The sequence below is a fragment of the Zalophus californianus genome, chromosome 12, assembly GCF_009762305.2.
Source record: "Zalophus californianus isolate mZalCal1 chromosome 12, mZalCal1.pri.v2, whole genome shotgun sequence".
Lineage (NCBI taxonomy): Eukaryota > Metazoa > Chordata > Mammalia > Carnivora > Otariidae > Zalophus > Zalophus californianus.
The window spans coordinates 8,116,971-8,141,953 of NC_045606.1; the positions used below are offsets into that span (position 1 = coordinate 8,116,971).

The 24,983-nt window shown below is 35.8% G+C and overlaps 1 pseudogene; it reads right to left on the reverse strand.

The window, feature by feature from the left end:
- Positions 1-1,399: 1,399 nt before the first annotated feature.
- On the reverse strand, positions 1,400-4,669 carry LOC113910892 (annotated as a pseudogene).
- Positions 4,670-24,983: the final 20,314 nt, after the last annotated feature.

Below are 24,983 nucleotides of genomic sequence, written 5' to 3' on the forward strand. Positions count from 1 at the left end.
AAATTCTTTTACAGAAAAGATTTTCTCAAAGATCATGGGCCATCTAGAACCTCACATCCATACACTAAACATATTTATACCTTTCAGTCATTGAGACACTGAAGAGTTGAGTAATTTCCAAATTTTACTGTAGAGACATGGCCACTTAGAGAATCATAGCTTAAATAAATTCATAAAAACAGAAATCACAAAAGTTAAATTTTTCAATATAAAACAAAAGAACTGGCAATTATTAAACACAGGACACAATGCTAGGTACTGTCCAGGACTAATAGTACGTTGAAGAGAAACCAGTTCATTTTCCCAGCAGTACATCTACCACATATATGAGGAAAATCCATATAAAATATTTCCGTGTGAAAGCAACTGAATCATGCTGGGTTTTATGAAGGAGCTCTTTAAACATTTTCTCTATTTCCTCTGTGATAATTGAATTCTATTTCCCCTAGAATATATTTTGGATTTGTGTTCTCCTTAACAGAGAATTTTTTATTTTGTCCAAATCAGCACAATTAAAACATCTCCGACAATACATAAAACTTTCCATAAAATATAGAAAATCTCCAATAATTTTCCTTCATACGACATTCCAATATATGTAAGAGAAAGTATTGTTCATGGGGCAAGAGAAAAAATGATTTGGGCAATGACCTAATTAGCTAGGCATTAACATTCAAAGACCAGGTAAACCACAGTTTTAGTCAGTATTGCAAGAGTTCCTGTAAAACTAAGATGTATGTACTTCATTTTCCACTCATCACATTTCATGCACAGCCTGACTATTCTAAATCATGAGTCTCTGCAAAGCAGAGAAAGTAGAAGAAAGATTATTTGGAGCGGTACTAAAAAAGTTCAGGAAATGCCTATCCCAACAGCAAATTTTCACCATGAGAAATAATAGAAATGACAAAGTTAAAAAAAAAAAAATACACTGGGTTTCAGAAGTACCTACCCTAATAGTTTTTAAGAAAGTTTACTGTAAATATTTCCAAAACCATCAGGCTTTATAAAATATTGTACAATGTCCTGTGTATGGGAGTAAACATCTATTTAGGCTATCTGGCGAATTCTGTTCAGTAATTTGTTCTGTTGAACTCTTTCACCTCAGGAAGGTCAATAATCATCTGAATTCCCCTTTATCTACTGATCTCCTTAGCTTACTTTTAACAATGGAAGAAGAAACTGATCTATGGGTTAAGTCAACTGGTTTTCCTTAAGTCTCATAGTTTCAATTATGTTTCAACAATATGTTATTGTCAACTCACCGAAGCAGTCTCTCAGTCATGAAAAATTCTTTCCCAAACTTTTGTTTGTTTGTTTAAAAAATTTAATTTAAATTAAATGTACAAGACCAAGCACAGGCACTTTCCAAAACGAAAAATGAAGCCAAACTGTGAAATCACTCAATGCTTACAGAAGACAGCTCTGATGGGGGGGGGGGGGGGCGGGGATGGGGGGTCTTCTCTGGTTGCCTTGGCACAAGCCCTGGTCTTTGGTTGCCCTGGCTCTTCTTCCTCTTTTTCTGCCAGCCCTCCAACAGACCCCAAGGGGAAAGTGCTTTCACAATTCTGGGTCGAGGAGACCTGGCAAATTACAGGCATTTGAACAGAGCAGTTGCTTTCAAAACTGTGCTCTCCAAGATTACACAGAACAACAAGAGCCTGTTCTTGCTCCTGGTCGAAACAGTCCACTACTAGGAAATCAGGGCTCTGGAAGTAGCTTGCTTCACGGTCCGGACTCCTTAGGTGCACGAACAGGGCGCCGCGTGTCTTGCACCGGTAAATCCAAGGCTTGCGGATAACATGCTGGGAAGCCCTCACGTGGCGTTTACATCGCTGAAGGAAGTGATGGCACGAATCTGACGCTGGAAACTGCGTCGGCCTTCAAGCTTGAGGCCACGCACCTTCAGCGAGTAAGCCCTGGCGAACTTACCCCCACAGCGGTCACACTGAAATGGTTTAATTCCTGAACGGATGAGCACGTGCTTCTCTTAGGTTCTGAATACCGCTGTGTCTTACCCCACAGGTTGGACACTGAAAGGGTCTGTCTGGACCCTGTGGGCCTGGTGGATCCGTACTGCGGGCAGAAGGAGCAATGTAGAGTGGGTAGGGGATACTAAACATTTTCCAGTCGATCTTCATCATCTGCACGAGCATCAGCGCTAGAAGTGCTTTGAGGTGTGGGTAACCCTTCAGTGACACCTCCATCTGGGGAGCCTGCGGGCAGTTCTCCTCCTGCTGCTCCTGGCCAGGCTGGGGCGCCGGCGGCGGGAGGGCACAGGGCTCGCAGCCTCTCCCCTCCCCGCTCCCCGGGACGCTGCGGGACCCTGGGACCGTCTCTAGGGTCCCTGCGCCTCGCCCGTGGACAGACTGTGGCTGGGGCATAGCAGCGCAGCCTGCGGCGTGCCTGTGAGGTGGGAGCTCTCCCAGAATGTATTTTGTTAGTTTTGTTCCCTTAATTTCTAAGAAAAAAGCCTTTTATTTAAAATTGATTATGATACTGTATGTTGGTCAGAGAATGCTCTTTGGATTATTTGCATCCTTTATAATTCATGAAGGTTTTCTTTGCAGTCAAAACTAGGGTAATGTTTCACATAAACTTAGAAAGAACAGATATTCTCTGCTATTTGTATTGCAACTTTGATACCTACCTGTAAAATCCGCATTGTCTGTTATGTTGTTTAGGGCTATATTCCTTGATCTGTATTGCATTGAGAGGCATGTGTTAATTTCTCCGACTATTAGTTTGATTCTATTCCTCCAAGCATCTGTAGCTCTGTATTCTCTCCGTTAAGAACGGTGTTGCAGTAAGGTCTGGGAGCGATAATAAATAATGAGAGTAATTGTTATATTTTCGTTGTGAACCTTTCAGCTTTATAAAGTGACCTTTGCTTTTTCAGTGCTTCCTGGTCTGAATTCTAATATCAAGTATGAGACTCCTCTTCTACTTTTCATTTACCTATTCTTGGTTTATATTTGTCCTTTTATTTTTAAACTTCCTAAATACTGTTTTATAAGATGGGTGTCTCTTATACATGGTAAAATGTCAGATTTTACTTTGTTAGTTATCTGAAAATCTTTGTAATTGGTGACTTAAATAAGCAAAATCCATGTTTATCTGATCAAATGGTTGGTTTTGGTTCTATTTTTTTTTAATTTATTAGATTGTAGTCTATGTGAGCTATTTTATTTGTTTTATCTCTTCCTCTGTATAGATCTTTTGGTATATCAGAAGTGAGTCAAGGGAAAAATACTTCCTGAGTTTTTGCATGTTTTATTATAGACCTCCTGGCATTTTGAAGTCAATCCGGCTGAATATGAAATCTTTAGTTCTTATTTTATTTCCTTGATGGACTTAAATTCACTACTTCATTGTCTCCAGGCAAAAACTACGGATGTCATAAAGGTTGATGTCGATTCGATTTTCTTTCTTTTCTAAATAGGAGGATCAAATGTTCCTTTCTGCCAGGATATTCCTGCTTTACAACAGTTGCCCTGTGCTTTCATTCCTTTCTCCAGTCTCCTGGGCTGGATAATAAATTATCTGGTCACTCGAATTAAAAGCAATTTAGACTTTTTCCTGGGATACTCCGAGGATATTTTTTCCTCTCTTTTACTTTAGAATTCAAAATTTTCCTGAAATATTTTTCCTAAAAAGAGTTCCCAAGCATTGGCCACTCAGAGTTGATTTTCCCAAGTATGATGTGTGTGTTCTTTCAACACACACTTACTTTCAAGTCATCTCTATGTCAGGAAACTTTCCTTGGGTTATAGCTTTTGCCTCTTGTTCCATTCTGTTGCTTCGGTTCTCTTCTTAGTGTGTCCCTTCACTCAAATGCTCTCTTGTGTAGCTATTGCTTTCTGTCAAATCATTTTTATCCACGTTTTATTTATCTTATGGCATTAACTCTGGTGTTAACTCACTCTTCTGTTCCATCTAGTTTAATCTTTATTCAAAAACGGTTTTTACTCATTTCATTAGCAATTCTTCCTTAGTTTTTTCAAATCTCTCTTTTCTTCAATCTTCTTATTTCTGGGTATTTCTAATTCTAAGATGGACTTTGCTTTCATAAATGTTATTGGTTTTATAATTTATTCTAACTCACTTTGACAGATTGCGTCTGCTTTGAAGTCTTCTCTTTCTGGTAAAGCATTGTCATTTTTAGAACTCTTATACTCTTTATTCATCCTATATTTTAGATGAAACTTTTATGGGGTCGAACTGTAATGTTTTCTCTTGTTCAAGTTTAAAGGAGGTGACTTTTCCTCTATTCTTAGAAGAGGAGGTGGATCTTGGTAACTTTTTTAGCTTCACCACGAGCTCTAGATTCTGGAACTTCCTTTTATTGTTACAATACAGTGCCCAAAAATAGGGTTTTAAACTTTTTTGAAAGTTATCTCTCCCAACTTTGGTCAGGATCCATTTTTTCTTTTTTGCCCCTACTGTCTCTGTCCCTCTTATGTGGATTCCATTCACAGAAATTTCACCTCCCCATGGGCTTTTCCTTGGTGGGATCTTTAAGTTGATTAATTCAGAGCTTTTAGGGCCCAGACATCCCCAGCACCAACTTTCTCTATAGAATCCTTCACTCACCTGCAAACTGGAGCTTGCAGATTTCACGGCCAATTTTGTTGCCTTCCTCAGCTTTCCATGTTTCACCTTTGGACATTAACTGTTAATGAATATTATGTCTTCTGGCTCACAGGGACATTAGAAGTCACTTTACTTTCCGTCCACTTCTCTGCTCATACTTGCAGAAATGATTCATGCAGTTGTCCCAGGTTTGTCTCCACCTTCCTGTGATTTGGGGAACACAAGGCTACCCTAACACCACATACTATTGTAGGTGGCATTCCTGGGTCTTTGGCTTTCCTATACTGTACATAGTGAAGGTGTCCTGCCTAATAGAGTGTGCAGGGATCTGGAAAGATTTTAAAACTATGTTGTTGCCACTCCATTGTCCTTTTTTTTCCCATTTTTAATGGAAGTTGCTCTTGCCTTGATTTTCTTAAAGATTGTAAACATGATTTTAGAGTCATTTTCTATATCCCTTAGTTTTCTTTCCTAGGGAACAATTTCTCTTGGTTTGGATTTTGCATATAAAATAGATATAAATATGATTTCTATATGAAATATATACCTAATATATATATATATAACTAATATATATATATATGACTTTTATATATATGGTTTTGTCTCTAAATTTTTACTTGGATATAATCTTGAGTGGAACTTCTCTTTTCTTGTTCATGTCTTCATTTCTTGGAATTTTGCGTTACCTTTATTCAGGCTTTCAGAACCCCCAGTTAAGCACCAGATATCATGATGGCAGCAGAGAGCTCTCACCCACTGAATTGGCCTAATTGCCAATCTGAGGGCTGTCTAGCTCTTCCCTGTCCTATACCACTTTCAGGATAGTGGCTTCTCCTCAAGGGGTGTGCCAAACTGTGGTCACCATCATCTCCAGCCTTCATTCATAGGCAGAAGGATCTGCTCCAGCTTCCTTCTTTACACAGGGATTTCTGATTCTCTTCCCCATTTTGCAACCTATTTCCTCCAAAGAGGCGAACTGTTCTTATAATTCCTATGTCAGCCCCAGTGTCCAGGTGGCCTGTAACTCCAGGCCTAAGCTTCTACTTCATAAAGATATATCTGGTTCCTGGGCACAGCTATATTTGATGGCTAATTTATTGATTATTAGGGAGTGAGGGTGGGTGATGGGAATGGTTGTTAGGAATGTTCTTTACAGGTGAAAGCATGGAGCCATCTTTATTAAAGAATTTTATTAGGCACTTTTTCATGGTTTTATCAAATCATTTTAATTAAAACTAATGAAATATCAGTGTACTACTTAGCAATCATTTACCGGTTACCTAAAGGTGAATGGAAACAATGAATAATCCTCAGAGAATAAAAATACAGATTACATAAATAGGACATATTCAGAAATATCTTCAAAATGTACACAAACAAACCCACACATGGTAAATGGGTACATAATGCACAGGTACAGATTTTCTAGGTGAGAAATCCATGAGGCAGTAATCTAGAAGAAATGGAAACAAATATTTTACCTCAAGGTAACATCCTGACATTTCTAGGGTCTTCTTTTCCCACTAAGAATTAAATCAGTGTTTCCCATAGAATAAAAGTGGCGTTTACTACACAAAGAAGTTTCCCACTAAAGTTCCTGATATCTTTATAAATCACCATCAATAATTCAATTAGAAATGCAGTAAGTGAAGCAAGGTAGCTTGTCCCAAATGGTATAGCTTAGATCAGTTTGATTCCTGTGATGAAATTTAAGGGTGAACCAACACTTCCAGAAAAAAATTTCCATTTGAGGTAAACTTAGCTGGGGGTTACAGAGTCAGTGTAGCAATTACCAAGGGATTTTTCTGATCAGCAAGGTGAGGTGGCATGTCACTCAATCTCTTCAGCCTACACACTTGCTTCTGCACTGAAGATTAGCCAGGTCATAAGGATAGCTGCTGCTTGCAACCAGTTCCTGTGACCTTGAAACATTATTTCATTTTTCATGTACTGTTGAAATGATTCAAGAAAATGAGTACCCATATATATATGTGTGACTTTGTACACTCAAATCAGATTGTGATCTAACTGATTTTAAATGAAACACCTCTTGATCAACTCAAACTTTGGGACTTAAGTCCTCAGGAATGTAACAGTGCAATTATAGAACAATGGTCCAAAATCTTTTTTTGTTTTTCTTTACCAGCACTTAAAAAAAGTGAGGAATAGGAACCACACATACCAACATACAGTGGTGCCATATGGCAGTGATTCTCAAAGGCAAATACTACCTTCCTCCCATTGCAAATTACTGATAAAGCATACTGAAGGGAAAATACTCCTGCAGAATATTATTTAAAATATATATTTTATATTGAAGATGTGTATATATCTGGGAATACATAAATATATAATTTTTAAATGTTTATGTACATATTTCAAATATATGTAAAAATTTATTTCTTGATAGTATACTTTTTTCTAAATCCCTAAAATGACACTCAAGGAAGAAGTATTCCCATGGTAAATTATAATAAGTGTTACATAACTATTAGTTTATAATTACATGATGAGATATTTTACAAAGGTTGACTAAAATATTATATGAAAGATGATTTATTATTCATTTTAAAGCTATAGAACTTAGTTCCACTACACGTTAATATTTAAGGAATGTAAATTGGACATCTATTTACAGTCTCATCATTAGTGATAAACTTTAACTGTAACTTAATGACTCTAAATTTGACTTACTTTTCAAAGTTTCTAAGTGCATAGGCACAGAAGGGAGAGTAAGAAGGATTTAGGTGGTAAGTGATAATAACAGTGGATGTTAATAATAACTGATAGGTCAAGATCAAGGACTGCGGCATCTGAGATCAAAGGGCAAAGTATTTTTTAAGTTAGTCGTTAAAAGACAATGTTACCTCTGAATAAAGTACATCAAAATCACATATTTTTGTTAGAAACATTATTAGGTAATGAAACTTAAAAGGATAATATATTTTTAAGGAAAAAATTTGTACTGAAATATACTTCTTATTTTATAAGGAACTCTGCCTGACTGTCAGCCTTCCAAGATTATGAAGTAATAATGACCTGTTTAAGCATAAATGTTGCAAAGAAGATTTATAGCACATAGTTTGAGAATTCTTTAGTCTCAGTGGAGCGTTGAAAGAGAAAAAGATGTTTATTTCATGGAACATTTAAAAGATAGAATTCAATGACATTTTTATTTCATTTATATTGGATATTTGGAGATTGCCATGGCTGTATCAGTATCTCTCAGTCATAAGAAAACAAATTCCTGAAGACAGAGTGTATCCATATTTTATTAATTAATTAATTAATTTATTTATTTATTTATTCATTTATTTAAGAGAGAGAGAGCACGAGCGGGGGCGGTCAGAGGAAGAAGGAGAAGCAGACTCCCCACTGAGCAGGGAACCCCATGTGGGGCTCTATGCCAGGACCCAGGGATCATGACCTGATCCAAAATCAAGAGTCCAACGCTTAATGACTGGAGCCACCCAGTCACGCCTGAGTGTATCCATATTTTTAAAAGATTCTGTGAAGACTTCTAATTCCAATAATGACAGACAAGGTAATTTAGACAAACTCCCCCTCAGGAGTTTGGAAACCTTGGTATGATGGTTAACTTTATGTGTCAGCATGGCTGGGCCATGGAATGCCTGGATATTTCTTTAAACATTATTTTTGGGGGATACCTGGGTAGCTCAGTTGGTTAGGCGACTGCCTTTGGCTCAGGTCATGATCCTGGAGTCCCAGGATCAAGTCCAGCATCAGGTTCCCTGCTTGGCAGGGAGTCTGCTTCTCCCTCTGACCCTCCCCTCTCTCATGTGCTCTCTCTCTCTCTCTCTCATTCTCTCTCTCAAATAAATAAATAAAATCTTAAATAAATAAATAAATAAATAAATAAATAAACAAACATTCTTCTTGGGTGTGTCTATGAGTGTTTCTGGATGAGATTAGCATTTAAATCAGTAGACCTAGTAAAGCAGGTGGATGGGCCTCATCTAATTCATTGGCAGCCAGAATAGAATAAAAGGTTAGCAAAGAATTCGTTCTCTCTGCTTGTTTTAGAGTTGGGACGTCAGTCCTCTTCTGCCTTGGGACTCAGACTTGGACTGAAACTTACACCATCAACTCTTCTGGGTCTCCAGCTTGCCGATGGCAGATTTGGGATTTCTCACATCCATAATCATGTGAACCAATTGCTATAGTATATATCTTATTGGTTCAAGTTAATATACTGAACAAATAAAAATAAGATGTGCACAGAAGGATCAAAGGCATCAGGCAGTTAGCAAATTAGGGATGAACCACTGAATCAAGATGCAAGAGAAAACAAGCTTCAGAATGGTGAGCACAGCATCTGGAAAGGGCTATTTTTCCATAAAGGCACCTGAGGAACTGTGTAGTACAATGCCAAAGGTTTGAATAATATGATAAGGAAGAACTAAAAATGAAGCAATTATTTGCCCAGACTACATTCAAGCTTCAAATCATGTGACTAACCCAGAAAAGCTCCATCAATGCCTAAAAATGAAATAAAGTTTTACTTAATGTCTTCATAACCATAAACCTAGAAGAAATGCAGAATTTCTCTTTGAAAGAAAATAATAACATCAAACTAGGCCTTAAGTTACTTCTACAAACAATTTCTATAAGCAACTTATATAAATGGGCACACAATTAAAAATAACCAGCACACAAAGAGAGACAAATGCCAATCAACAGAAATGGATCTGCCATTGAAATAGACCAACAAAGCCTCTCCTATTGGAGTTCTAAAGAATAGAATTTTAAATAATTAGGCAGGGGCGCCTGGGTGGCTCAGTCATTAAGCGTCTGCCTTTGGCTCAGGTCATGATCCCAGGGTCCTGGGATCGAGCCCCACATCGGGCTCCCCTGCTCCGCGGGAAGCCTGCTTCTCCCTCTCCCATTCCCGCCCCCCCGCTTGTGTTCCCTCTCTCACTGTGTCTCTGTCAAATAAATAAAATCTTAAAAATAAAACTTTTTATTCACAGACAATATGATTATCTACATAGAGAAACCCAAAAAATCTACAAAAATTGTGGTTAGAAATGTTAAGTGAGCTTAATGAGATCAATATATACAAGGTCAATATACAAAAAATCAATTATGTTACTACATAATAGCAATGAAAAACTGGAAATTGAAATTTAAGAAATAATAAGATTTATAACAGCACCAAAAATATGAAATACTTAGCTATAAATCTCATGCTGAAAAGTACAAAACACTGGTAAAGGAATTCCAAAAGGCTGAAATAAATAGAAAGATTTATAAGTTCAGGGATTGGAAGACAACATTTTGGGGATTTTAAAGTCCCTAAATGGATCTACAGATTTCATGCATCCCAGTCACAATCCCAGTGAGTTTTTTTGGTACAAATTGACAAGCTTATTCTATAATTTACATGAGAAATACAAAAGAATTACAATTTTCAGCACAATTTTAAAAGTGGAGAACAAAATTCGATAATATATATCTCCTTGACTTTTGAGAGGGTTACAACCCAATAAACCCATCATAAATTAAAAATATTGTAACTCTAAAATGCATGTAATACATCTAACTTACCGAACATCATAACTTAGCCTAGCCAAAGTTAAATGTGCTCAGACACTTGTATTAGCCTATAGTTGGGCAAAATCATTTAACACAAATTCTATTTTATAATAAAATGTTAAATATTTCATATAAAAAAGAAATAAGTAAATAAATAAATAATTAGGCAAACTACGTTACCTGTACATTTTTATATTAAATTTATTATTGCTACTATAAATTTAAATATAGAAAAAATTAAAATAATTCATTGGAAAAGAGCACAAGAACAGGCAAATCTAAATTTTAAAAGGTCTACAAAAAATTTGCAATAATTTAAACTATAATTTCAAAATGTAGGGTTGACTGCAGATTAGAAAAGTTAGCTGAAAATTAATAACTAAATAGATAAAAAACCTATTCAGACAGAAGGACTGATAGAAAAAAAAAGATGATTGACTGTAAAAGGACCAAGAAAAGGAAAAAGATGAGAAAAACTAACTTCTTTTTTCATTGACTGAGTCCCACTGGGAGACCAGAGAGAATGGGGGAGAAGCAGCATTTGTTGGGTCTTGTTTTTTGTTTAAGTTTTTATTTGAATTCTTTAATTAACATATACCGTCTTGTTAGTTTCACAGGTAGAATTTAGTGATTCATCATTTGCATATAACACCCAGTGCTCATCACAAGTGCCCTCCTTAATGCTCATCACCCAGTTACCCCAGCCCCCACCCACATCCCCCCCAGCAACCCTCAATTTGTTTCTTATAGTTAAGAATCTCATAAATTTCCTCCCTCTCTGATTTCATCTGTTTTATTTTTCTTTCCCTTCCCCTATGTTCATCTGTTTTGTTTCTTAAATTCCACATATCAGCGAGATCATATGATAACTGTCTTTCTCCGATTGACTTATTTCACTTAGCATAATACCCTCTAGTACCATCCACTTTTTTGCAAATGGCAAGATCTCATTCTTTCTTTATATATATATATATCACATCTTTATCCATTCAGCTGTCGATGGACATCTGGGCTCTTTCCATACCTTGACTATTGTGGACATGAGAAGCAGTATTTGAAATAACGCAAGACACCATTCTAGGGATTCAAGAAGCCCAAAGTACTCCAGCATGATTAAAATACATAAAAACCATGTCTAGAGACATTTATAGTATAACTGTAAGACATAAATTACTAGGAAAAATCTTTAAAGAAGCCAAAAGTAAAACATAGAAGAGCTTAAAAGGAAGAACCATTAACAAAAATGACTTCTCTACAGAAATAGTTGAGGCCACAGTATAGTGAATGGTATCTTTAAAGTGTGGAGAAGATAATTGCCAACCTAGAAATAAATATCCAGGAAAAAATAGACCTTGCGAATGAAAGTAAAACAAAGACATTTTCAGGGGAAAAAACACTAAGAAAATTTTAACCAGCATTTTAGCATTTCATACTAAAAGATACACAAAGGCATAATTTTTAAGGCAGAAAAACACAAATCCAGAATAAAGGCAAGAAATACAGGAATGAAATTAAGAATAATCAAAATAGAAAAATACATGATTGTAATTGAAAATATGTATGTGCATATATACATATATATAAATTGTGACTGATTAAATACTTAACAAGAATAGTAAAATATCTTATGAGGAACTATATGGATGCATACAGAAATAGGTGTATTTATATGAACATATATGTGGGTTTATGTGTGTATATCTATGTCTCACTATATAGAATATGTAGATATATATCAGATGATGGACATAAATACAGATTTAGATGTATGTAGAGTTGACCCTGAACAATGTAGGTTTGAACTGTGTGTGTCCACTTATATGTGATATTTCTATAAATAAGTATAGTACAACAAATGTATCTTCTCCTCCTTATGATTTTCTTAACATTTTTTTCTGCAGCTTACTTTATTGTTAGAATACACATAATGTACAAAATATGTATTAATCAACCATTTATGCTATTGATAAGGCTTCTGGTCAATGGTAAGCTATTAGCAGTTAAGTTTTGGGGGAGTCAAAAGTTACAGACAGATTTTTGAGTGCATGCGGGCCAACACTTCCCATCCTAATGTTGTCCTAGGGTCAACTGTAAATCTAACTCTATCTATATTATTTTTTAACACAAAACTACTTATTCATAAATATTTTCCAAAATGAAAACAGATTTACTAAAACATGCCACTCACTTAGGAAGGAAAGATGGGGCAGACGTTGCCCTGGCCCCCTGCAAGTTGGGACTAAGAGGAAGAGACAATCTTTAAGTCCAATCCCTGCTTCCTGAGGGAGGGAGTTTCTCATGTTGCCCCCTTGCCTGAGGATTCCTCCAATTATCCAGAACAGGGCCTTCACCTGGGCAGAGGGATCACCCTGGGAAGGGAGGGGTCAGGTGAAGAGAGGGGATGGTATCACTGAAGGTCCATTCCTTTACATATTGCATCCCAATACAAAGGTGAAGCCTTCTTTTTTCCACTGGTCCTACTGTGTGTGTGTGTGTGTGTGTGTGTGTGTGTGTGTGTGTGTAGAGAGAATAAATGAAATTAATAAAATAAAAATAAAATTAATATCAGGAGGAGGTAAATAGAGTTAACACTTTCTAAGGCCTTTGCATTGATCGAGGAGAAGGGAATAGTACCAATTAATATTATCTAAATTTTGATATATATTGAAATCTCTGGAAATAATAATCTATAACTCACAAACTGTAAGAGGAGACATCAAAATACAAAAATTGGCCAAAAGATCAACATCACCCGGCATCAGGGAAATACAAACCAAAACCACAATGAGATATCACCTCACACGAGTCAGAATGGCTGAAATCAACAACTCAGGAAACAACAGTTGTTGGCAAGGATCCAGAGAAAGGGGAACCCTCTTATACTTGGGAATGCAAACTGGTGCAACCAATCTGGAAAACAGTATGGAGGGTCCTCAAAAAGTTAAAGAGAACTACCTATGACCCAGCAATCACACTACTAAGTATTTATCCAAAGGATACAAACATAGTGATTTGAAGGAACATATGGACACCAATGTTTATAGCAGCAATGTCCACAATAGCCAAAATATGGAAAGAACCCAGATGTCTGTAGACAGGTGAAAGGATAATGAAGATGTTATATATATATATATATATATATATATATATATATGCACAATGGAATATTACTCAGCCACCAGAAAGAATGAAATCTTGCCATTTGCAATGACATGGATAAAGCTAAAGAGTATTATGCTAAGCAAAATACGTCAGAGAAAGACAAACAGCATATGATTTCACTCATGTGAAATTCAAGAAACAAAACAGATGAACATAGGGGAAGGGAAGAAAAAATAAAATAAGATGAAATCAGAGAGGAAGACAAACCATAAGAGACTCTTAACTGTAGGAAACAAACTGAAGGTTGCTGGCAGGGGAGGTGGGTGGAGGAAGGGGTAACTGGGTGATGGACATTAAGGAGGGCACTTGATGTAGTGAGCCCTGGGTGTTATATGTAAGTGATGAATCACTAAACTCTACTTATGAGACTAACAATACAGTAAATGTTAATTAAATTGATTTTAAATTTTAAAAACGGAAAGAAAAAAATAAGCCAAAAGAAGTCAATAGAAAAAGAAGAAAAAATAAAAAAGAGAAAAAAAGAAACTCAGAAGAGATAAGCAGAGATGGAGAGTAAAATGGTAGATTTAAAATAAAGTATCTAAACATTTAAATTGAATGTTTGAGTGGACTCAAAGTTCTAACGAAAAGGAAGGTGTTAGACTAAATAAAAAAAACAAAAAATAAATAAACTTTTCTATGCTATTTTAATGAAATATGCCTAAATCATAAGATAGCAGGAAGCTTGAAAGTCAGAGAATAAAATATATACATCATTTAAACTCCAACCACAGGAAAGTACAAATATTAGTTCAGAAAAAAATAAATAAATAAAGCTGAAAGCATACCAGAGATTAAAAATGAAATTGTTTTATTTATCAGAATGCATTCAGCAGAAGCATTTTGCAATTCTAAAGTAGTATGCACCTAAAAACATGGCCTCAAACTATATAAAACAAAACATTGACCAAATACAAGCAGGTAAAGACAAATCCACAATCATATCAGTGATTTATTTTCCCTCTTTTAGCACCTGATTAAGTAAACGATCAAAAATAGTGCTGAAATATATAAAATTTAAGCAATACCATCAACTTCCCCTAATAAAAATGTATATAGATGTTTATGAACACACAAATGAACTTATATTTTATATATACATTCTATTCAAGCACATGTAAAATATTTGAATATCTTATTAAAGTATAAAATTCGTTTCAAAATATTGAAAAGATTGAAACCATAGCAGTAACTTCTCTGATGACAATTTAATTAAATTAGAAATAAATAACATGAAAAATACAAGTGTTTTAAAATTAAAATGTATAACTCTAAATAAACCTCAGGTCAAAAAAATTAAACTGAATACTAAGAGAAATGTCACCATCAAAAGGACTGGTAGAGCTAAACAGCATTTAGAGGGAAATTTATAACCTTATACACATGTATTAGAATAAAAAACAAGCTGCAAAAATCAAAAAGTTAGGGGGGAAAAAAACCCAAAGAAAGTAGAATGAGGTCCAAATAAACAATGTCTGAAATGAATACGAGTACATCACTTCAGATCACGCAGCCATCATAACATAAGATGAAAATATAGACAAACTTATGCTTTTATTCCAGTGAATTAAAATATTTATGAAATATGCAAATTTCTTTAAATGTGTAATTTATCAAGACCAAGACTGGGCTTGGGAAAACTTAGCAAACTTGAATTTGCTTATAATTGTTCATTTGAATTAGGCATCAAAAACCTTTGCACACACACACACCCCACACAAAATTTCTAGTTTCCAGTGGCTTCCCTAGATAGTTCTACAAACACTCAAGGGCAAAGTATTTTCAAATTGCACAATCACCTCTAATAATAGGAAAGTAAATAAATACTCCTCAGTTCATATTATCTTCACTTTGCTTCACAAAATTTTTAAAAGGAAAGTATATATTTTAAAAAAATGCAAGTCTACCCTTATAAACTTAAGTGCAAAAATTCTAAACAGATATAAGCAAAAAATAAAAAAATAGTGTAAGGAAGTTCAGCCTATACCTGGCATGAAAGTTTGGATTAAAAGTACTAGGCGCAAAAAAAAAAAAAAAAAAAAAAAAAGCAAAGAAAGAAAGAAAGGGAATCAACGAGAAACAAGGAAACAAAGAGGCCTGACCACAGGCCCAGGTACAGGTTATGTACTTTAACAGGTGGAGGTGTGGAACAAGCAACTGCTGTCCTACGTGAGTAGACTTTGTCCATTCTGATTTATTGGTGCCTCTGTTGTGTCAGTTGTTTACTATTTTGATTATTACCTCGGGGGGAGGAAAAATCCAGTAAAGAGGATATCCACCTAAAGAAAAGTAGCAAATCAAATAGTGTAATTCTTCACATAAACAAAATAAAAAGAACAATCTTGTGATCATCTAATAGAGGCATAAAATGTATTTGGTAAAAATAAACATCCATTCATAGTAAAATACCTTAGCAGTTTGGGACTAGCGAGGAACATTCTTAATGTGATAAACATACATAGAAATACCTAAAACAGTTATCTTCCTTAACGGTGAAGTGTTGAAAACTTTTCATTTGAGACATAGAACAAGACAAAGATGTTTGGCTACAATACTTGAGCTCCATGTTGTGTTTGAGGATTTTGCCAGTACAATAAAACAATGAATGAATGAATGAGTGAATGGATAGATGAATGAATATTGAAAGGGAAAAAATCAGGCAATCATCTCTCTGACTTCTTCCACAGGAAAAAAAAATTGTGAAATTCCTAAAGAGGCACATTTGGTGCACTGACAAAATCATCTACAGATGAGTGAATAGAATTAGTGAGTTTTACAAAACTACTGGATACAATTTATAAATCATACTGATATGTTAGCAGCAAAATGTAAAAATGAGGATTCAAGAAACATACCATTCCAATAGCTTCAATGTATCAAAAACATACTAACATTTTTTTAAGTTGGGTACAAAATATGAAGGAAACTACTAAATAACATTGAATTCTTTCAAATTAAAGAAGACCCAAGAAAAAGGAAAAAAAAAATGGACCACATTCATGCAGTGGAAGTTTGAATATTACAATGAAGAAAATGTTCCCCAAAGTGACCTATAGATTCAATGTATCTTCACTCGTTAGAAGTTTTATGGTAGACTCTTATGAGCTGATTACAAACTGTGGTGAAAATACTCTGGGCCAAGAAGAGCTAAGTTACTTTTGGTGGAAACTTAGATACGAAGACTCTCGAAGACTCGAAGAAGACTCGGTGTTTCCAGTATCAAATCATATTATACAATTGCAGTCTTTAAAGTTGTCAACTGACAAACCAAGGAGAAACAGACGAACTAACAAGACAGAATTGAGGATCTCCAACAGATCCACACATATATGAATATAGATTTGGGAACTATTAGCAGTGCAAAAGATTGGAAAGGGTTTTTTTTTTTTTTTAAGATTTTATTTATTTGAGAGAGAGAGAGGGAGAGGGAGAACATCAGTTGGAGGGGCAGAGGGAGAGGGAGAAGCAGGCTTCCCGCTGAGCAGGGAGCCCGATGCGGGGCTTGATCCCAGGACCCTGGGATCATAACCTGAGTCGAAGGCAGACGCTTAATGACTGAGCCACCCAGGCACCCCTCTTTTTCAGTTTTATAGAAATACATCTGACATATAACATTGTATATATAGCTATAACTATAGTTACCACAGTTAGGTTTAGGTGACATCCATTTATCACCTTACATGGTTACAAAAGTTTTTTCTTTTGGGATGAGGTCTTTTAAGATCTAATCTCTTAGCAATTTTCAAATATACAACACAGTATTGTTAACTATAGTCACCATGCTGTGCATTAAAGTCCCAGAACTTAATTATCTTAGGAATGGAATTTTGTGCTCGGGGGCCCCCCCACCCCTCCCCACCCCCCCCCCCCCCCCGGTTCAGAGAGAGATGGAGAACAAGAGAGCAGGAGGGGAGGGGCAGAGGGAGAGGGAGAGACAGAATCCCGAGCAGGCTCCACACCCACTGTGGGGCCCTCAGGAGCTTGATCTCACAACCCTGAGATCATGACCTGAGCCAAAATCAAGAGTCTAACACTTAACTGACTGAGCCACCCAAGCACCCCATGAAAGTTTGAGCTTTTTGACCGCCTTTACCCATTCCATCCTCGCCCAGTTCCCCCAACTCTGGCAACCACCAATCTGTTCTCTGTTAGAATGAGTTCTTTTTGTTTTTGTTTTTGTTTTAAACCTCACATATAAGTGAGATCGTACATTATTTGGTCTCTCTTTGTCTGACTCACAGGGCCTTCAAGTTCCATCCATGTTGCCACAATTGGCAGGATGTCCCTACTTTTTATGGCTGAAAAATATTCCATGGTATATATACATACCACATTTTCTTCATCAATTCATCCATCACTGGACACTTAGGTTGTTTCCATGTCTTGGTTATTGTAAATAATGCTGCAATGAACTTGAGTAGGCATTATTTCAAAGAAGATATTTAAATGCCCAGGAGGTACATGGGAAGATGCTCAACATCACTCATCACCAGGGAAATGCAAATCAAAACCACAATAAGATGTCACCTCACACATGTTAGAAGAGCTATTATGAAAAAGACAAGAAATAGGTGTTGGCAAGGATGGAGAAAAGGACCCTTTGTGCACTTTTAGTGAGAATATAAATTGGTACAGTCATTATGGAAAACATGGACTTTGCTCAAAAAATTAAAAATAGAACTACCATATGATCCAACAATTCCACTTTTCATTATATTTTCAAAAGAAATAAAATCATTAGTTTGAAGAGAACCTGCATGTTTGTTGCAGCATTATCTACAATAGCCAAAACAGATTTTTTTTTTTCCCCATAAACTGGTGCTGTGACACTGGAGATTATATGTAAAGATAAATATAAAATGATACATAAAATAATATCACATACCATTCACAAGTAGCAATTCTAAGTTTGTTGTAACTGTATATATCAAAGAAAAAATAAAACAATAAAACAAATAATTTAGAAAGAGTTTTTGATCGTAGATAGTTTTGTAGAACACAAAAATCAGTAGGTATAAATTAAAAGACTGGTAGATTTGGCTACATTATTAAGAACTCTTTGTCAAAGGAAGTATTAAGAAAGTGAAAATGAAGTTAGAGTGGCAGAAGATATTTGCAATACAAAAATAATTGTCAAGTAGCTCATAACAGAATATATGAAACCTCTAAGTGCAAAAGAAATCAGATAATCAATTAGATTAAAAAAAAAGTGCAAAGGACTTCAACAGTCATTTAACAAAGAAGAACATAGAAAAGACCAGCAGATCTTATTTCTAACTAGGACTGTGCAAAGTAAAGCTGCAATGAGAGATCCCTGGTGGATATCCACCAGAATGTCTGAAGCCCACCTGACAGTGGCATGATTTAGCAATGGGAATGGAAGAAGAGAAACTCTCCAACTACTAGCAGGACAATAAAATGGTTAGATTACTTTGGGAAACCCTTTGGCAGTATCTAACACGCTAAACAGATGTATTTCCCATGACCCAACGAATCTAGAGGCATATATCTGACAGAAATAAAGTCACGTGTGTACCAAGAGACATATTCAAGAATGTTCATGGTAGTTAACACAAACGGTCAATAACAGTAAAATGTAAAAATAAAGTGTGGTAGTTTCACTGAGTGGGATGCGAACACACACACAACAACATGAAAGAATTTTACGGACTTTTAGAGCCAGCCCCCACACTGTACAATTAAATTTCTGCAAAGTGCTACAAATGGGAAAAACTAAGTTATAATGCTTAGGGATTCACACTGAGGTGGTAGGCAGTAGAAGGGTTTAGTAAAGAAAGGACGTGGTTACCATAACAGGTAATAACTGTAACCTTCAAGGAAGTCAGAAGGGATTGTGATTATGAGGGTGTACCTGGGAAGCTTCTTCAGGTCTGACAATGTGCTTTTATTTGACCTAGATAAAGATTATACCGAGGTTCTACTTACAATGATTAATGATGTCATGCATTTATATTTAATGGACTTTTCAGTGTGTAAATTAAATTTCACAATTAAAGGGCTAAGACATAAAAACAATAACACAAAGATTCCAGAAGGTACCCAGGGTGCATCCTTAGTAAAGAATCACTGTCACATTTTGAATTTCCTGGGCCATAGATTTGCTGGCATTTTATTTTTTTATTTTTTATTTTTTTTAAAGATTTTATTTATTTATTTGAGAGGGAGAGAATGAGAGACAGAGAGCACAAGAGGGAAGAGGGTCAGAGGGAGAAGCAGACTCCCTGCTGAGCAGGGAGCCCAATGTGGGACTCGATCCCGGGACTCCAGGATCATGACCTGAGCCGAAGGCAGTCGCTTAACCAACTGAGCCACCCAGGCGCCCCGCTGGCATTTTATATCTCAACAGCAATCCTCCTGTTCCTCTCCTAAGTATCAGTCTTTGGTTTTGTTTCTTTGGTGGGTGGGGATGGGAATAGCATTGACCCAGTTCCCTGGCTGAACACTGATTGTTTCGATCAGATCACAGTAACACCTTTAGTTAAAATCTGAACTAACCTAATCAGCACTAAGCCATTAAACATACAGAGTTCCTATGGCTATAAGAATTGATCAGGAATTGGCATCGACCCAATTAAACTGAACCATGAAAGAAGATTTGCTGAGACTCTAGTAAAATAATATTCCTTGATCATCTGAAAGAGCTACTAGAAGTCATGAATTTAAAGCCTGGAATTGTAACCATAGGTGAGAATCCAGCCTTAGGAGAAACAAAACAAACAAAAACAAATAAAAAAACTACCACACTTGGAGAGAGAAAGAAATCAGGTCTTTGTCTACCTGTAACCACTAAATCAAGACAAACCCAGAGCTTGTCCTATCTGTGGACGTCACAATTTTATGAGTGATTCAATTCAATTTTTTTGTTTATTTAAACCTATTTGCATTGTTTTTTTTTTATTTCTTTTGACTACTTGTGATTCAATTCAATTTTTTTGTTTATTTAAACCTATTTGCATTGTTTTTTTTTTTATTTCTTTTGACTACTTGTAACATTAAAAAGCCCTAGTTGACAAATAGGAATTGCAAAATTGCATATAATTAAGATACTATCATCTGATGTGATTGAAACAATAAATAGAAGACTATTTTGAGTTAAATATGTATTTATGGGAAAGAACACTGCTCTGACAATTAAATCTATTTTAGACCCAGCTGTGAACAGAACTGGAGCAGAGTAGAAAATGTGACCTGGGTTAAGGGCATACCCTCTTTTGATTTTAGTTTTTTTCATCTAGAAAAATGAAGTTAACATTAGAAGTCTATCTCAATGGGTTGGCAGATGGTAGCAGTACAGTTCAGCTGTGAAGAGCATGGACAAAGAAATCTGAAAAAAGTTGGATCTTAGTTCAGCTAGAAAATGCAGATAATGATAATACTGAGATCATAGGGTTTTTACAAAAATTAAAGGAGATATTTTATGCAGAAGCATTTTGTAAAGTATATATTTTCCAAGGCTCTTTGTACCTCAAATTTTGTAATCAGTACTTTGTAAACCCAGTCATTTAGAAAGATAAGGAAATTCAAGGAAAACCCAGTATCCTATGTGAATTTGTCTAATGGATGTATTTATATCTATCAGAATGACAACATTTAAGAAAGAAATTCCTCTGGGGCACCTGAGTGGCTCAGCCAGTTAAATGTCCAACTCTTGGTCTCAGGGCCCTGAAATCGAGCCCTGCATCAGGCTCTGCACTCAATGCAGAGTCTGCTTGAGATTCTCCCTCTCCCTCTCTTTCTGCCCCTCCCCCTATCCCCCCTAAAATAAATAAATAAATGAAATCTTCAAAAAAGAGAGAGAGAGAAAGAAATTCCTCTACTGTCTGCATTCTCATTATTAGGTTAAACCATATGAAATTGCCATTTCTAACAGTGAAAAATTGTCAACTAGATTGTTGATCTACCCATTTAGATTTAGAAGGGAGATTGCTAACTTGAGACTGACTGGGAAGATATCATAGGTAACAGACAGTGCTAAAGTTAAGCTGGCCATTCAACTGAGTTGATGAAACCAAAACACCAGGTCTTTAACCTCCACTAAGATTTCCATGACGCATTGACTTGTGATTTGAACTTAGTACAACAGAGTCTGTTGCAGATACATGTTTTAAATTAAGCAATAATAGAAACCATTTCCCTGCCTGTTTGCTGTGGGTTTTTCGCAGTAATTAGAATGTAATTTTTATTGTTGTTTTGTTGTTACATTGAGTCATATACAATTTCTGATGAGGAGGGAGTTCTTAACCAGAAAGCTTTTATTTAAATAGAAGGAAGAAAGGCAATAAGAGGAGCCTATTCCCCTAACTACTTAATAAGCATCTTTCCTAATACGCTTCATAATTTTGTGCTGGGTCTTATTTGTCCATCTACCTGCCTCTGGACTATTTTATTCAATTCCCTATTTTTCAAATTACAGTTCACATTATTAATTTAAATGAAATGATGATAGGTTTCAACTTCTATAACATGTTTCCTAAACCTAATGTGGCCAACAAAACATGGACTCAATTCAAGAGGGCCTAAGTTGTTTTTTTTTTTAATAATCACAGGTAAGAAGAGGCTATCACATAGATCTCCAAAGTCCCAATATCATATTAAATTTTGGCAATAAGAATCCAAGAAATTTATTTCAATGCTCATGACTTTCCCTATGGTTTTTGGTACTACATTCAGTTTTGCTTTGATTTAAAAATTTTAAAAAGTAAAATGCTACAAATAAGCACCATAATAATAAAATTTAAGTGCCAATCACTAAACAAAAGAAATATGGCTCCTATCATTTCTTTTTTAAAAAATGTTACTATGGCACAAGGAAAGGCTATTCTCAAAATCTGTCTTAATCTTAAATCTGCTTATATTTATGGAAGAAGAATAGCATATTTCATCCTTTTCATAATATAGTTATTTCATGTTCAAATCAATGTGTTTGTTTATACCTACAAAATACTGAACTGTCAATTCATGTTTAAATTGCATGAAAAATGTTTAAAGGAATGACGGGAGTTTTCACTTTTCAACCAATCAATATAGAGTCATTTACACACAAGGAGGGGGAAGAAATGAAATTCTTTAGTGAATTTAAGATACAGAACACAGAAAATTTAATGATCTAAAGCTCAAAAGATGGGATCATTACTTGGTAGGAAAAGAAGAGTCTCTTAGGAAATAAAACACACAGGCCCCGTGAGGTGTGTTTCTTGAAGTATTGTAAGGAGTCTTAGTAGAATATTGCCACTGAGTGGAGTAAAATTTTTCTATTTCTGCCTGCTGTCAGTCCTTTCTCTCAGAAATAATAATGCACTCCTGTGGGAGCTGAGAAAGTAGTCTTAAATTCCTCTCACAGTGATGACAACTACTGTGTATCACTCATTACATTCTTAACAATTCATTGATAAATTTATTATAAATGAGGTCCAAATGAATGCTGGATAGGCAAGAAGCTATAGAGATAAACATAGCAATCTGTATTTACACCTATTACTAGATTTACACTGTATTACTAGATTCCACCTGAAATGCATGTGACAAACAATGGCAATGGAGTGAATTTCACATGATTGCAGACTAGAAATGATCTGCCTTATAGATTATTTTTCTAATTTCCATTTTTAAAATTGGTTTTAATCTTTTCCATGAAGACTTTTTAAATGTGGATATGTGTTGACTTTTTTATTCTTTAATGCAGTCAAATCTTTTCATTTTTTCCTTTTTTATTCCAACCTTTGGGATTATGCTTAAAAAGTCATCCATAAATGCATTGCTTCTTTCTACATAAAATAATTTAACTTCCTGGATTTATTTTGATTAATAATGTGAGGTAAGTACCTAATTTTGTTTTAAAAATAATTAGTCCATTGTACCTAATTATTTATTGAGTTAATATACCATTTCTCCCCTGATTTTATATAATAAATTTTTATATCAGAGACTCAATCCATTCATCGATGACATATTTATTTCCAGTGCTATAGTTATCAGGCACAAGGACAAGTTTAGGAAACACTATTGCAAACAACAGACAGATCTCCTCTCATGATCTTTATCATATGGAGGGGCAAGATGTGTTAGCCAAGTATCACACAAAGGGGTATTGGAGGAGAGCATATTAAAATGGAACCTGACCTAAATAGGGTATGAAGGAAGTCTTCTCCAAAGAAGTGATGTTGAGGTGCAGTCTAGGGATAAGTAGGATTAAATTAAATAAGCAAAGGAAGGTTCCAGGCATAGGGAACCACCTGTAGAAATGCCGTGTATTTAGAGGGAGCTGGCCTCACTAAACTGTGGAAAGAAAGCTAATGTGGCTGGACCGGGAAAGGGAAGGACAGGGTGGTTTGGGGTAAGGCTAGTGAACAGGATGGGAGTCAAACCATGCAGACCCTAGAGGACAATGTAATGAGTCTTTATAATCCTAAAGTCATCCAGAAATCATTGAAGAGTATTACTTAGGAGTTAAATAGTTAGCAATTTACTAAGGAAAGTGATTCTAGTAATATGAGGGGCAGTGGAAGGGTCGGCTAGACAGAGGAGAGCGTAGGTGCAAGATGATACTATATTGGGCCAGGATGATAATATGGAACTAAAAGCTAGTAGATTGACTTTAGAATGCTTTAGAACATAAAGCATAATAACAGATTGGACATGAGAGGTAAAAGTGTACAATCATAAGCACTAGGTTTGAGATGTATCTGCATGAGTGAATAATGATGTCATTCACTGAGGAAACACTGTTTAGTAATGTGGAATTCTGTCTTAGTCTATGGAATTTTAAAGGACTTTGAAACATCTAAAATAGCAGTTAACACATTTTGTCTGTGAGGGGCAAAAGAGTAAATATTTGGGGTTCTGCAGGCCACATACAGTTCCTAGTATATATTCTTCTATTTAATTACTTGCTTTTTGTATATTTGTAATTCTTTTTTTTTTATTTTTTTATTGTTATGATAATCATCATACATTACCTCATTAGTTCTTGATATAGTGTTCCATGATTCATTGTTTGTGCATAACACCCAGTGCTCCATGCAGAACGTGCCCTCCTTAATACCCATCACCAGGCTAACACATCCACCCACCCCCCTCCCCTCTAGAACCCTCAGTTTGTTTTTCAGAGGCCATCATCTCTCATGAGTCCTCTCCCCCTCCGACTTACTCCCCTTCATTCTTCCCCTCCTGCTATCTTCTTCTTTTTCTTTTTTCTTAAAATATGTTGCATTATTTGTTTCAGAAGTACAGTTCTGTGATTCAACAGTCTTGCACAATTCCCAGCGCTCACCATAGCACATACACTACCCAATGTCTATCACCCAGCCACCCCATCCCTCCCACCCCACACCACTCCAGCAACCATCAGTTTGTTACCTGAGATTAAGAATTCCTCATATCAGTGAGGTGATATCATACATGTCTTTCTCTGATTGACTTATTTCACTCAGCATAACACCCTCCAGTTCCATCCACGTCGTTGCAAATGGCAAGATCTCATTCCTTTTGATGGCTGCATAATATTCCATTGTGTGTATATACCACTTCTTTATCCATTCATCTGTCGAGGGACATCTTGTCTCTTTCCACAGTTTGGCTATTGTGGACAATGCTGCTATAAACATTGGGGTGCACGTACCCCTTCGGATCCCTACATTTGTATCTTTGTA